Here is a 15,820-nt window from a genome sequence, read left to right as displayed (position 1 = left end):
TCGGAACCTCAAATTACCGCCTTTTTAAACCTGGGAAAATAATTCTACCGATCTATCCAATTGGCCATTTTCTAAAAATACATTATGCAATAAATTATATACCAAAACAAATGGCAATTTTAATGCTTTAAAATGGTGCATAAACGACTGTCCTAGCACGAAAACTGCCAAAGTTAATTGCAACCATATCGGAACCTCAGATTACCGCGTTTATTAAACATAGAACAATAATTCTACCGATCTATCAAATTGACCAATTTTAAAAATACACATTATGCTACAAATGATATACGATATTAAAGTGCAATCATAATGCTTTAAAATGATGCATAAATGACTGTCATAGCGTGAAAACTGTCAATGTTATTTGCAGCCATATCGGAACCTCAAACTACCGCGTTTTTAAAGCTGTGAAAATAATTCTACCGATCTATCCAATTGGCCATTTTCCAAAAATACATTATGGAATAAGTTATATACCAAAGCAAATGGCAACTATAATGCAATAAAAAGATATATAAACAACTGTTATAACATGAAAACTATAAAAGGTATTTGCAACCATATCGGAGCCTTAAATTACCGCATTTTTGAACCTGTACCAATAAATATACCGATCTATCCAATTTTTGTAAAAATTCATTATGCCACAAATTATACACCAAAATAAAGTGCAACTGTAATGCTTTAAAATGATGCGTAAACTAATGCCCTAGCATGAAAACTGTCAAAGTTATTTGCAACCATATCGGAACCTCAAATTACCGCGTTTTTAAACATAGAACAATAATTCTACCGATCCATCAAATTGACCATTTTTTAGACGAACACATTATGCCACAAATGATATACCAAATTAAAGTGCAATCATAATGCTCTAAACTGATGCATAAATGACTGTCATAGCATGAAAACTGTCAAAGTAATTCACAACCATATCGGAACCTCAAATTACCGCCTTTTTAAACCTGGGAAAATAATTCTATCGATCTATCCAATTGGCCATCTTCTAAAAATACATTATGCAATAGATTGTATACCAAAACAAATGGCAACTAAAATGCAATAAAAAGATGTATAAACGACTGTTATAACATGAAAACTATAAAAGTTATTTGCAACCATATCGGGGCCTTAAATTACCGCATTTTTAAACCTGTACCAATAAATATACCGATCTATCCAATTTTTGTAAAAATTCATTATGCCACAAATTATACACAAAAACAAAGTGCAACTGTAATGCTTTAAAATGATGCATAAATGACTGTCATAGCATGAAAACTGTCAAAGTTATTCACAACCATATCGGAACCTCAAATTACCGCGTTTTTTAAACCTGGGAAAATAATTCTACCGATTTATCCAATTGGCCGTTTTCCAAAAATACATTATGCAATAAATTATATACCAAAGCAAATGGCAATTTTAATGCTTTAAAATGGTGCATAAACGACTGTCCTAGCACGAAAACTGCCAAAGTTAATTGCAGCCATATCGGAACCTCAGATTACCGCGTTTATTAAACATAGAACAATAATTCTACCGATCTATCAAATTCACCAATTAGTAAAAACACACATTATGCTACAAATTATATACCATATTAAAGTGCAATCATAATGCTTTAAAATGAAGCATAAATGACTGTCATAGCATGAAAACTGTCAATGTTATTTGCAACCATATCGGAACCTCAAATTACCGCCTTTTTAAAGCTGTGAAAATAATTCTACCGATCTATCCAATTGGCCATTTTCTAAAAATATATTATGCAATAAATTATATACCAAAACAAATGGCAACTATAATGCAATAAAAAGATATATAAACGACTGTTATAACATGAAAACTATAAAAGTTATTTGCAACCATATCGGAGCCTTGAATTACCGCATTTTTAAACCTGTACCAATAATATACCGATCTATACAACTTTTGTAAAAATTCATTATGCCACAAATTATACACCAAAATAAAGTGCAACTGTAATGCTTTAAAATGATGCATAAACTATTGCCCTAGCATGAAAACTGTCAAAGTTATTTGCAACCATATCGGAACCTCAAATTACCGCGTTTTTAAACATAGAACAATAATTCTACCGATCCTTCAAATTGACCATTTTTTAGACGAACACATTGTGCCACAAATGATATACCAAATTAAAGTGCAATCATAATGCTTTAAAATGATGCATAAATGACTGTCATAGCATGAAAACTGTCAAAGTTATTCACAACCATATCGGAACCTCAAATTACCGCCTTTTTAAACCTGGGAAAATAATTCTACCGATCTATCCAATTGGCCATTTTCTAAAAATACATTATGCAATAAATTATATACCAAAACAAATGGCAATTTTAATGCTTTAAAATGGTGCATAAACGACTGTCCTAGCACGAAAACTGCCAAAGTTAATTGCAACCATATCGGAACCTCAGATTACTGCTTTTATTAAACATAGAACAATAATTCTACCGATCTATCAAATTGACCAATTTGTAAAAATACACATTATGCTACAAATGATATACCATATTAAAGTGCAATCATAATGCTTTAAAATGATGCATAAATGACTGTCATAGCGTGAAAACTGTCAATGTTATTTGCAGCCATATCGGAACCTCAAACTACCGCGTTTTTAAAGCTGTGAAAATAATTCTACCGATCTATCCAATTGGCCATTTTCCAAAAATACATTATGGAATAAGTTATATACGAAAGCAAATGGCAACTATAATGCAATAAAAAGATATATAAACGACTTTTATAACATGAAAACTATAAAAGTTATTTGCAACCATATCGGAGCCTTAAATTACCGCATTTTGAACCTGTACCAATAAATATACCGATCTATCCAATTTTTGTAAAATTTCATTATGCCACAAATTATACACCAAAATAAAGTGCAACTGTAATGCTTTAAAATGATGCATAAACTATTGCCCTAGCATGAGAACTGTCAAAGTTATTTGCAACCATATCGGAACCTCAAATTACCGCGTTTTTAAACATAGAACAATAATTCTACCGATCCTTCAAATTGACCATTTTTTAGACGAACACATTGTGCCACAAATGATATACCAAATTAAAGTGCAATCATAATGCTTTAAAATGATGCATAAATGACTGTCATAGCATGAAAACTGTCAAAGTTATTCACAACCATATCGGAACCTCAAATTACCGCCTTTTTAAACCTGGGAAAATAATTCTACCGATCTATCCAATTGGCCATTTTCTAAAAATACATTATGCAATAAATTATATACCAAAACAAATGGCAATTTTAATGCTTTAAAATGGTGCATAAACGACTGTCCTAGCACGAAAACTGCCAAAGTTAATTGCAACCATATCGGAACCTCAGATTACTGCGTTTATTAAACATAGAACAATAATTCTACCGATCTATCAAATTGACCAATTTTTAAAAATACACATTATGCTACAAATGATATACGATATTAAAGTGCAATCATAATGCTTTAAAATGATGCATAAATGACTGTCATAGCGTGAAAACTGTCAATGTTATTTGCAGCCATATCGGAACCTCAAACTACCGCGTTTTTAAAGCTGTGAAAATAATTCTACCGATCTATCCAATTGGCCATTTTCCAAAAATACATTATGGAATAAGTTATATGCCAAAGCAAATGGCAACTATAATGCAATAAAAAGATATATAAACGACTGTTATAACATGAAAACTATAAAAGGTATTTGCAACCATATCGGAGCCTTAAATTACCGCATTTTTGAACCTGTACCAATAAATATACTATCCAATTTTTGTAAAAATTCATTATGCCACAAATTATACACCAAAATAAAGTGCAACTGTAATGCTTTAAAATGATGCGTAAACTAATGCCCTAGCATGAAAACTGTCAAAGTTATTTGCAACCATATCGGAACCTCAAATTACCGCGTTTTTAAACATAGAACAATATTCTATTCTACCGATCCATCAAATTGACCATTTTTTAGACGAACACATTATGCCACAAATGATATACCAAATTAAAGTGCAATCATAATGCTCTAAACTGATGCATAAATGACTGTCATAGCATGAAAACTGTCAAAGTAATTCACAACCATATCGGAACCTCAAATTACCGCCTTTTTAAACCTGGGAAAATAATTCTATCGATCTATCCAATTGGCCATCTTCTAAAAATACATTATGCAATAGATTGTATACCAAAACAAATGGCAACTAAAATGCAATAAAAAGATGTATAAACGACTGTTATAACATGAAAACTATAAAAGTTATTTGCAACCATATCGGGGCCTTAAATTACCGCATTTTTAAACCTGTACCAATAAATATACCGATCTATCCAATTTTTGTAAAAATTCATTATGCCACAAATTATACACAAAAACAAAGTGCAACTGTAATGCTTTAAAATGATGCATAAATGACTGTCATAGCATGAAAACTGTCAAAGTTATTCACAACCATATCGGAACCTCAAATTACCGCGTTTTTAAACCTGGGAAAATAATTCTACCGATTTATCCAATTGGCCGTTTTCCAAAAATACATTATGCAATAAATTATATACCAAAGCAAATGGCAATTTTAATGCTTTAAAATGGTGCATAAACGACTGTCCTAGCACGAAAACTGCCAAAGTTAATTGCAGCCATATCGGAACCTCAGATTACCGCGTTTATTAAACATAGAACAATAATTCTACCGATCTATCAAATTCACCAATTAGTAAAAACACACATTATGCTACAAATTATATACCATATTAAAGTGCAATCATAATGCTTTAAAATGAAGCATAAATGACTGTCATAGCATGAAAACTGTCAATGTTATTTGCAACCATATCGGAACCTCAAATTACCGCCTTTTTAAAGCTGTGAAAATAATTCTACCGATCTATCCAATTGGCCATTTTCTAAAAATATATTATGCAATAAATTATATACCAAAACAAATGGCAACTATAATGCAATAAAAGATATATAAACGACTGTTATAACATGAAAACTATAAAAGTTATTTGCAACCATATCGGAGCCTTGAATTACCGCATTTTTAAACCTGTACCAATAAATATACCGATCTATCCAACTTTTGTAAAAATTCATTATGCCACAAATTATACACCAAAATAAAGTGCAACTGTAATGCTTTAAAATGATGCATAAACTATTGCCCTAGCATGAAAACTGTGTAATGTGCAAATTGAGTATAAGAATATTTTTAATAGAAAAAGACCAAAACGAAATTAAATTGTATGCTAAGAACATAAACATTTAAATCATTGCCTTAATCTGATATCAAAGGAGATCATAGGGATAGGACTACGGGAGCCTTTGAAGTGCTGCAACAGTGGTGTGGGGGGGTTCGGTCCTTTCCTATAATTCCGCAGTTCCACTACATGAGTTTGTTATAGACTCCCTATTTATTTATATTTTTACGGTGTTAGGGCCAGTATGACTAGACTATTAAATATTGCCCCTATCTAGTCATAAATCGAAATTTACAGAAAAAAAAGATGTCAAAGAATTTATCCTAATTTAGGTCTCTCTCAGATGTTATAGAGAGATAAAGCCTCGTAACCCTCGCCTTCCATGTTTCAATGGCTAAAAGTGTTAATTTGAAACCCCACATTTAAAAGAAGCTGAAAGTCTTACACGATTTCCTTATTCATATCGAATGAAAACACCCTTATTGGTTTAAATCTAGCAATTCATAATGCTTAATACACGTTTTATTTAAGAATATTTTAAGTAACTAAATAACTTATTTAAATTTATAAACATATTCCTTCTATTATCGAGATTTTAAATCAATATAAAAATCTTTTAGCAAATATTAATACAAAAAAAAAAAAACTATTCATTATTAACACTGTTAAAATAAAATCTAATTTATAATACCGAACCTTAACGGGTTAATTACTTTAACATTGTTGGCAAAACAAAAAAATCACAATGATAAGAGAAGCAAAAACACTGAGATCACTTTATAAATCACTATTATGGAAATTGAAATTAAGAGAGAATAATAAGCAAAAAACAAAATTAAACTCTTGATTTGAACTATGTTAATAACATACTCTTTTTCGACTGATATTTAAATTAAACACCAATACTGTAAATTATTTTAATTTAAGAGAATGTAATTAACATAGTAATATGTAAATGTTAATTGATACTTTATGATTTATAAAATGCTGTTTATGTTTAAGATTTCATTTGTTGTTGCTTCTTTTATGCAAATTCAAATGCAAGAAATATGAAATGAGAATAAAAATCAAACTCACCGCATCATGCGAATCCGATGAAGGCCTCCACAGGAACTTGATGATGTAGGTATTGTAGTTGTGATGTAAAAGACTTGTTAAACTATTCTTGCATTTTATAGTATTGCCAATGTATTAGTAAATAGGTTTTAGAATTAGGTTTAGGTTTTAATTATTTACATATACATATGAATATAATTGAATAAAGTAGGTTTAATAAATTTTGGAATCTGTGATATTAGTTTTTAAGTTTTAGCATAATTTATATAATAATTAGTTAATTTTTTTTTTTTTTTTTTTTTTGAATAATTTAGGTTATGATATAATATATGGAGATTTAATTTAGAAAATTAAAAAAAAAAAAACAATTGAAAAATTGTTTAAACTTTGACGTATTCAGATTTGCCATATATTATACCATTTTTTTATTAGATAAGTTTCATAAAAGAGTTTTAATTATTTAATTTTAAAGACAAATTAAAAAAAAATGTTTTTAAACTAAAAAAAAATATTTTATATTACTTAATGAATTGATTATGTAATTTTTTTAAAATTATGATGTAACGTTTAGGTTATTAAAACTTTACGAAGATTTTAAAGTTGATTATGCAACTTTTTAGGTTACATGGTTAGGTTAAGTCTCGTTAATTTCTTTAGAATTTCAAATATCACTGGTTTTTAAACATTTGGATTAGAAAAATTGTGTTCTAGAAACGATATAATTTGTTAGTATGATAAGTTTATATATCACTGCTTAAATTCATAATTTTGATTACACTTTTTGATTTGCTGTAGTTTTTAGTAGTTTTATAGCAAAATATTTTGGCAATGCAAGATAAAAGTTAGAATTTCATCTCCAATTGTGGAAATTTGTGAATTTAGGTTAAGGCAAATGTTGATGGGTTTGAAAAATTACATCTTAGAGACGTTTAAAGACTCTCAAGTTGAAGAATGAGGAGGATTTCGAGCAGATTATGATGAAATTTGGTATTGTTGAAGCTTTTAGTTTCCAATGGTTATTTCCATTGGATCTTTCTACCTCATGAAAATGATCCAATGTGGATGTCATACGGCCCGTTTGAATTCCGGACGATATATTGGCTTAGTTCGATAGTGAGGTTAGGGGCCGTATTAATAATCTCAAAAATTGTCCTCACAAGCTATTCCTAAAGACAAAAATCCTTATAAATTTCACAAAAGCACTTTTAATCTAAATTTTACCTTGGATTTGTTTCCGATAACCCAATTTATTATGTTTGTTGCACTCTGATGCCACTTTATTAAAGAAGTTTATCACTTTATGTAAAAAAAATTAAACTTTTTCAATTTAAAAAAAAAACTTTAATTCAGACTGATGTTTCTTTATGATGCGATTGGTTTCAATTTGAAGATAAAAAGAATTTTTAGTTTTAATTTAAGTTTCCATTATACCTCATGATATGAAAAAAGTGGAATATGTGTAAAGCAAAGATCGCAATGATCTAAAATTCGTCTAAAATCGTTGTAATAAAAAGTAGCAAAATTTTAGTGTTGGTAAAGTCTAAATCACTAATATGATCAATTGGGTTACCATTGAATTATATTACTCTAGTCAATTAATACTTTCGATTTATAATTTCATTTCCTTTTTACCACAAATGTTATATATTATATATTTTTCTATTTTGTAATCAAATTAGATATATGTATATATTTTATATTCTTTCTGATAAAAATATAGAAAATTAAAAAGAATTTGTAGGCATTATTTATCCCAATAGTCATTCTTATGACTTTTAGTGCAGACACCAACCATATATTACTTTTGTACATAATCATATACAACTATGTAATCCTCTCAGTAAATAAGATGTAAATATAAAGTAAACAAAAATAAACTAAATAACAGCTGTGAATGAACAAGATTATCAGGTCAAACTTAATAATTTTATATAAAAATATGTTAAAGTTCAACTTTAATTAAAAAGATAAGAATACGATAACCAGTCTTTAGTATAAGAGTTTTTATAAAAGTTAACTGAGTGTAAAAAAGGTAAGTACTCGTAGACATGTTAATAACATAATGGTTAACCCTTTGTGCTATCTTGCAGTTGCCGGAATTTTAACTTAGGGAACCAGATTTTTTCTTTGGAAACAGATCTAACGCTTTTCAACCGCCGGGAACATTATATATCATTATCCAGATTAAATACCACAACGGAAAGTGTTCCTTATAGTTTTGGTTCTAAAGCTGCTTTGTATATTATTTTAAAATAATTGTTTGTATTGTCACTTAATTTAATTATAGTGTTAAGGTGACCATATTTAGAGTTTTATAATAAAATAACAAATTTAGTTTTACTATTTATATATTTGTCGATTAAAAAATATATATCACAGCAAAAGCTCTAGAATGATTTGTAACAAAAGTTGAAGGAGTTTAAAATGAAGAAAATACTTAATATAATATACTTTCATTTGCCAATATGGTATTTATTTTATAAATTTTAAATTTCAAACAAAATTTTGTTCATGTTGTTTTGTGTACCAAATGAAAAAAAAAATAAAAAAAAGTAAATAGGTTAAAGACATTGAAAAACGACCATTACAAAACCAAGCAGTTTTCAAGCGTTGTGATAGAAAAATGAATGGAAAAAGGGAGTTAAGTTCTTATATCTTTTCCATGGTAGGTGCCAAGTATTTTTCCATCAAAGTCTTCTAAGATATAATAATGATTTCCTATTTTCTCTCTAATACGTGCTTTCAGAAATAGAGGAGAGAGTTTTGCATTAAAATGCTTTTCGAAACTACTCTGAGCAAAGTTCCTACGAAAAACTTCTTGACCTACTTCAAAGTTTTGAGGTCTAGTCCTAAGATTATATTGATGTTGATTCCTTTCCTGTGCTTGTTTAATGCATTTTCGTATATCTTGCCTTATAAGTTGTAAGTTGTCATCCCGGGAAATTTTAGCAGTAGGTTCGTTGAGTAGTTGTAGTTTTCTCAACAGGTCGTAGGCTGATGCGTGTGTTACCATATCAAATCCAAATAGTGCGTGATAAGGGGAACTATTAATGGACTGGTGATAGGAGTTACGAAGAGCACAACTGATCTCAGTAAGCCGCTCATCCCACAAACGATGATCCGATTTTAGGTATGCTCGGATTCCAGCAATAAGGGACCGGTTTACGCGTTCAGAGGCGTTGGATTGGGGGGAGTATAACGCCGTGTAGATATGTTTAATGCCATAAGAGGTGAAAAATGCATTTAAATCATTAGCCTTAAACTGACTACCATTGTCGCTGACGATTGTCTCGGGGACCCCATACATATGGAATATCTGTTTTTGTAGAAAGTCTTGAATAGCCGTAGATGTAAACTTGCGTAGTGGGCACAACCAATGAAATTTTGTTAAATGATCTAATACAATAAGGATACCTATATACCCGGTCTTACTACGAGGATATGGACCAAGTATATCAATAAATAGGCGCTGGAATGGACGGACGGATATATTAGAGGTGCTCATAGGTGGTTTCATAACGAAGTTTGGAGCTTTTGTTGTTTTACAAATACTGCAATTACGCACATAGTTTCTCACATCACGTACCATTCCAGGCCAGAAAAAGTTCCTTCGCAGTAGCTCCAACGTTTTAGCCATTCCTCCGTGAGCTTTTACAGGTGTATCATGGGCTTTAGATATGGTATCTTTTCGCAGATTGTAAGGTACCCATAACTTCCAACAAGTTTCTTCCTGATCCTCGTTACCACTGTAGTGTTCGGTTCGATAATATATGTATTTATCAATGATTTTAACATCAGGATATTTTCCTGGGTTTAAGGTAACTTTCTGCTTTAAATTTACATAATCTTCATCTTCGAAGTGAGGCGAATCTAGGCATATATCAGGTTCTACAAGTTCAATGGCTGCACATTCATCATTTGGTATTCTCGAAAGAGCGTCAGGGACAATGTGATCTTTGCCTTTTCGGTGGCTTATGCTAAAGTTGTATGATTGCAGTTTGAAGACCCACCTGGCCAATCTTCCTGTCAAGTCTGGTTGGCGCATCAGCCATAGAAGACTAGAGTGATCCGTTATCACCTCGAACTCCTGCATCTCCAAATAACAACGAAATCTTTTTATGGCCTCAATTGCAGCAAGACATTCTTTCTCTGTTACGCTGTAATTTCGTTGCGCTGAATTTAGCTTTTTACTCATGTATGCAATTGGACGTTCTTCACCTTGAGCGTCCAATTGCACCAGAACTGCGCCTATTCCGAAATCACTAGCATCACAATGAAGAAAGAATTTCTTACTGAAATCGGGATTTGTTAACACAGGAGCCGAGGTGAGTAACTTCTTCACTTTCTCAAATGACTTCTGCGCTTCTTCAGTCCACTTAAAAACTTTTTTAGTGGATAAGACTTCAGTTATTGGGCAAACTACTGACGAGAAGTTATCAATAAATCGTCGATACCACCCCGCCAATCCAAGAAAACCTCTTACTTGCTTCAATGATTTGGGGACGGGCCAGTTCTTTATTGCTTCGACCTTTTCTGGATCAGTCGTGATTCCGCCGTTTCCTATCACGTATCCTAAATAATTCACTCTTGTCACGCAAAATTTGGATTTGGATACATTTAGGGTCAAGTTAGCTTTTCTAAATTGATTTGCAATACGAATAAGTACCTCGATGTGGGATGCAAAATCTGCCGAAACGATAACCAGATCATCCAGATACCCAAAGACACAATGCCGAAGATCGGGAGGTATGATTTCGTCCATGAGCCTGCACATTGTCTGCGGAGCATTGCACAGTCCGAAAGGCATAACTACAAACTGGTAGAGAGGCCTTCCCGGAACTGTGAATGCTGTCAGACTCTTGGACTTTTCATCTAAGGCAATCTGCCAGTAGGCATCCTTCAGATCCAGTTTCGTGATGAGATTGGCTTGTGGAAGTCTTGCAAATATTCCCTCAATGTTTGGTAAAGGATATGCATCCTTTTTGGTTACTGAGTTAACCTTACGCGCATCTAGACATAAACGGACCTTATTTGGTTTTACAACCAAACGCATTGGTGAACTCCAGGGGGATGTGGATGGTTCAATCACCCCTAGTGCCAACATTCTATCTATTTCACCAAACATCAGTTTCTCAACCGCGGGAGAAACCGGATAGAACCGTGACTTGATTGGTGAAGCGTTACCAACATCAATCGAGTGTCTAATAAGACTGGTTCTCCCTAACCCTTGTTTTTCGAAATTCGGGAAGAGATTTATAACAGCATCAAGCTGTTGACGTTGGCTATGTGACAATGGATATAGATTTTCATCTAATGGATTTTTTGTTACCAAATTACTATCAGACAAACTTTCGGACTTCTGTGTGAGAGCGGATAGGTCGGACATGGACAGGTTGGACGATTGATTACAAGAGATAATGTTTACAGACCCAACAAAGTCTGGAAACAGTGCAAACTTCTTCCAAAAGTCAATCCCCAGAATCAATCTTTGTGATATTGATGGTATCACAAATAATTGAATCCTTTTACGATCGTTTCGGAACAGAATTTCAACATCAAGCCAGCCACAAACAGTTTGTAACTTGCCATCAGCCGTTTTCACATTCGATTTACACTTCGTAAAACAAGGCAATTTAGAAAAATCTCTCAACGCTAAATCAGAACCTATACAGCTAACATTTGCCCCAGTATCTAGCAAACCTAACTCTTCAAATTCTAAAAATTTTACCTTCGCATAATATCTTAGATCTTTGGGATTTGAAATTATAGCCGAAACTAAAAATTTTCGACAAAATTTCTTATTTTTAAAAAATTTCCGTATGCGAATAGTAGAGCGTTTAGGTTTACTTGGTACTTTTTGGGAAACAACAGATATATTAAAAATTTCGTCCCTTTTCCTTAGGTATACTTCCCATCGCTTATGATATGGAAGCTTTGGACTAATTATCTTATTAATTTCAATAACAGGATTTAAATTATCATCATAGTTTATTGATCGTTTGAGTATAGTAATGTGTTCGTTTCTTAAGTCTTTTGTTCTTGGTAGATCTGTGGTTTCATTATCATAATCGGTGTTTATAGATTTGTCACATTTGGTAGAATTGAATGAGCAGGGATTTATTAGTTGTCCTTCAGAGGACCTGAAGGTCGAAAGTTTTTTGTCGTTTGGTTTTTTCTATTGGCGCAAGTCAAACAATTTGGTCGGTAAACATTTTTCAAACCGCAACCGTAGCAAAATATTGTTCGGTCTTGAAGACAATTCTGCCAGTGATGACCGAGTTCATCACAGTTCCAGCATTTTGTCTGCGATTCATTGCTTTGAATTGCATTTATTGTAGAATCAAACTCTCCATTTTCATCACAAATTTCATTAGCAGAATCTATGTCTGCAATATATCTACGAGGCATTAGCGGATTTGGATTTCGTACAGAATGAGTTTTGCGTACAGATTCTTCATTTAAGAAATGTTCCCGCATTTGTACCAATTTACGTAAATGAGAAATAGAATGAATGGGGACATAGAGCAAATCTTGGCGGATCTCTGGGCGCAAATTTCGGGCAAGAATTTCAATTAACTCCATGTCAGACATTGGAGTTGGAAGTCGATCCATAATGGATAAAATAGACTCAAAGAATGTGTCAAATGTTTCTCCAGCCTTTTGCTTTCGATTTCGCACTTCTTCTCTAATGTCGAAGGAGGATTTGTACATTTTGTATTGAGATCTGATGGCGTCACAAAACTCGTCCCACTGAATAGACTCGACTTTTTTGTGGTAACGCCAGTACCAGTCTCGCTCTTTGCCTGTGAGGAGAATGTGCAGATTTTTGCAAATTATGCCTAAATCACCATTAAAATTGTCCTGAGTTAAAGATCTGACCCTATATAGGAATTCCTCAACATGTAGGCCTGTGGATGAACCGTCAAACTTAAGGTTCCAATTTTGAATTATAGAAGTGATTTTGCCACCATGCATGGAATTAGTGCTTAAATTGGAAATTTCGATCGGAGAAAATGGATAATGGTTATTGCCGTTTACACTTTGTTGCCTCTGAGGTTCATGATCGTTTGAAGGATTTGGTATATTATCACCATGATTCTGAACATTGTTTTGAAGATTATTGTTCTGACGATTATAAACATTCTGATTATTATTTTGAACACCATAAGTATTAGATTGGGGAACAAGATTAAGATTTCCCAATATACGTTTTAGATTTTCCTCAATCAATCTATTGATTTCAGAATAATCAATACTAACTGTGTTCGTTCGAGTTGGTGTTGGCGTTGGCGTTGGCGTTGGCGTTGTCATTCTGATAGGGGATGTTAATGTAAATTCAGTTATATTGTTTGGGTTTATTTCACCGACATTTGTCGTTTGTTCGTGAGGATTATTAGCATTTTGTTGGTTACCATCGGAATAAGCTTGTTTTTGAGATTGTCGGGTGTTATAATGTTTTGCTAAAGCACCTCTAGGTTTTGACTTCGTAGTAGTTCTAACCGAAGTTACTTTTGCAACGATAACTAATTTTCTGAGTTCAGACAATTGACAAGACCTTTTGCATTCTGGACATGCAGATTGTGTTGATAAATAAGCTTCTATACAACTTCTATGAAATCCATGGGAACAGTCATGAATGATTAGGCAATCAGCCCCTTCATCCATTGATTCATGACAAACATGACAAACAGAAGGTTCAATTTGTATTGGAGCTGGTATAAAAGGAGGTGGAATATTTGGATCTTGAGTCTGTTCGGTAGCCATTTTGCGTTAAATATGTCAAAGTCTATTTACTATACTCAACAATTCAAAAACAATTCTCGTTTTACAAAAATATAAAGACAATACTTTCAAAATTAAGTAAACAGATTCAAAATGATCTAATAGCTTTCAGAAAATATCATAAATATTCAATCCATTACAAGGCGAAAACAAACAATAGAAAAAAAATTTAACTATATGAAATAAGAAACTTTTTAGAAGTAAAATTGATTCAAAATTGTGGTGATCATAAAGATCTTTAAACAAAATTTTCAAAATAGAGTTTTCGAAAACAGATAAAGGATATTTTAAAAAAGATGTGTTTTTCTTCAACTTTAGTGAAAGTTTAACTAAAAAGAAACTTTCAGCCAATTGAATTGTATTGTTTATAAATTCTATGTTAATAATTGGATTTAAAAAAAAATTGAAAGAACAACTAGTATTTCGAATTTACAAAAAAAAATCTAAAACAATACTAAAAAACTATGAATTATTTAATATTATCTAATTAATGAAAAGTAATATAAAAAAAACAATACTATAAACTTTAAATGTTTCTAATGATAGATTTTACATATCATTTATTTTATTAGTTATTTGCAAATTTTATCCCTTTTCCCAAAAATTGAATTACAAAACTAAAAAATTTGATACTATAAAAATGGTTTTAATTAAAAAAAACTATTATTCTTATGTATCTAGAGTTTTTAAAAAAAAATATTAGAAAAAGTAAAATTCACCAAATCTTATTTAAAAAAAATGAGCTATTATGTGCAACCTTGAAATTGAATGCATACAAGAGAAAATTAAGAATTTGCTTTTCAAATGAACTTTTGAGTTTTATAATAAAAATTTAAAATGTTATTGGAAAATAAATTATTTTACCATAAGAGAATATTTCATTGATTTATAAATTACAAATTTAGAAATTGTTTGAAAAATTTGATTTAATTATTCGGGTAAATCAAATTTTAAAATTATAAACGATAAAATATTTCGCAAATATGCAAAAAAAAAAAAAATTTTAAATTGTAAATAGCCAAAATATAATCGTTAAAAACAATTATATATTTTAATTCAGAATTTTCGTTTATTTTTCAAAGAATATTTAAATATTTGGTTTATTTCCCGTAAGAAATTTAGTTGTTCTTGTGAAAAGTATTTATAGAGTAAACAAGTTATTTGCAAACCAAATGTATTTTCTATATTCGTTACATTCAAAACATAAAATTCACAATTTTATGAAATTTTAAACACTGTCTTCTACATTAATTTATGTAATTAAATTTTCAATGAAAATTTTAGAAAATTAACTTGTTGTAAATATATTTAAAATTTAGGAATTTTTTCTATTAATTTGAATATTTCGAATAAACTAATTTTTAAGATAATTGCTATTGACAAAATTATTTTTACTTAAAAAAAATAATGTTTTTAATTTTAAGTTTTAGTTGAAAATTTATTTTGAGAAGATTATTGAAAGTATTATTTCAGATATTCAATTTGAAATGTATAAAATGAAATAGATAAAAATTTCAAAAAAAAAAAAATTTTATTAATTTTGAAAACAATTACGTCAATAATTACTTATTAGCAAAAATATACTTTATGAGAATAATTAAATAAAATCAAAGAATATATTTTATTGAAATTCTATAGTTGATATACTACTTTATTTGTAAATAAAAAAAAATGATTCGCTATGTTTGAATAAAGTTTACAATTCAATCTGTTTTACACAGAAAACCAAAAATTATTTTCCT

Source organism: Lucilia sericata, unplaced genomic scaffold, assembly GCF_015586225.1.
Source record: "Lucilia sericata isolate MDLA Ls3-8-SP2 unplaced genomic scaffold, ASM1558622v1 Contig000158F_arrow, whole genome shotgun sequence".
Lineage (NCBI taxonomy): Eukaryota > Metazoa > Arthropoda > Insecta > Diptera > Calliphoridae > Lucilia > Lucilia sericata.
The sequence above is the reverse complement of the archived record's forward strand: the minus strand, read 5'-3'. Positions refer to the sequence as shown.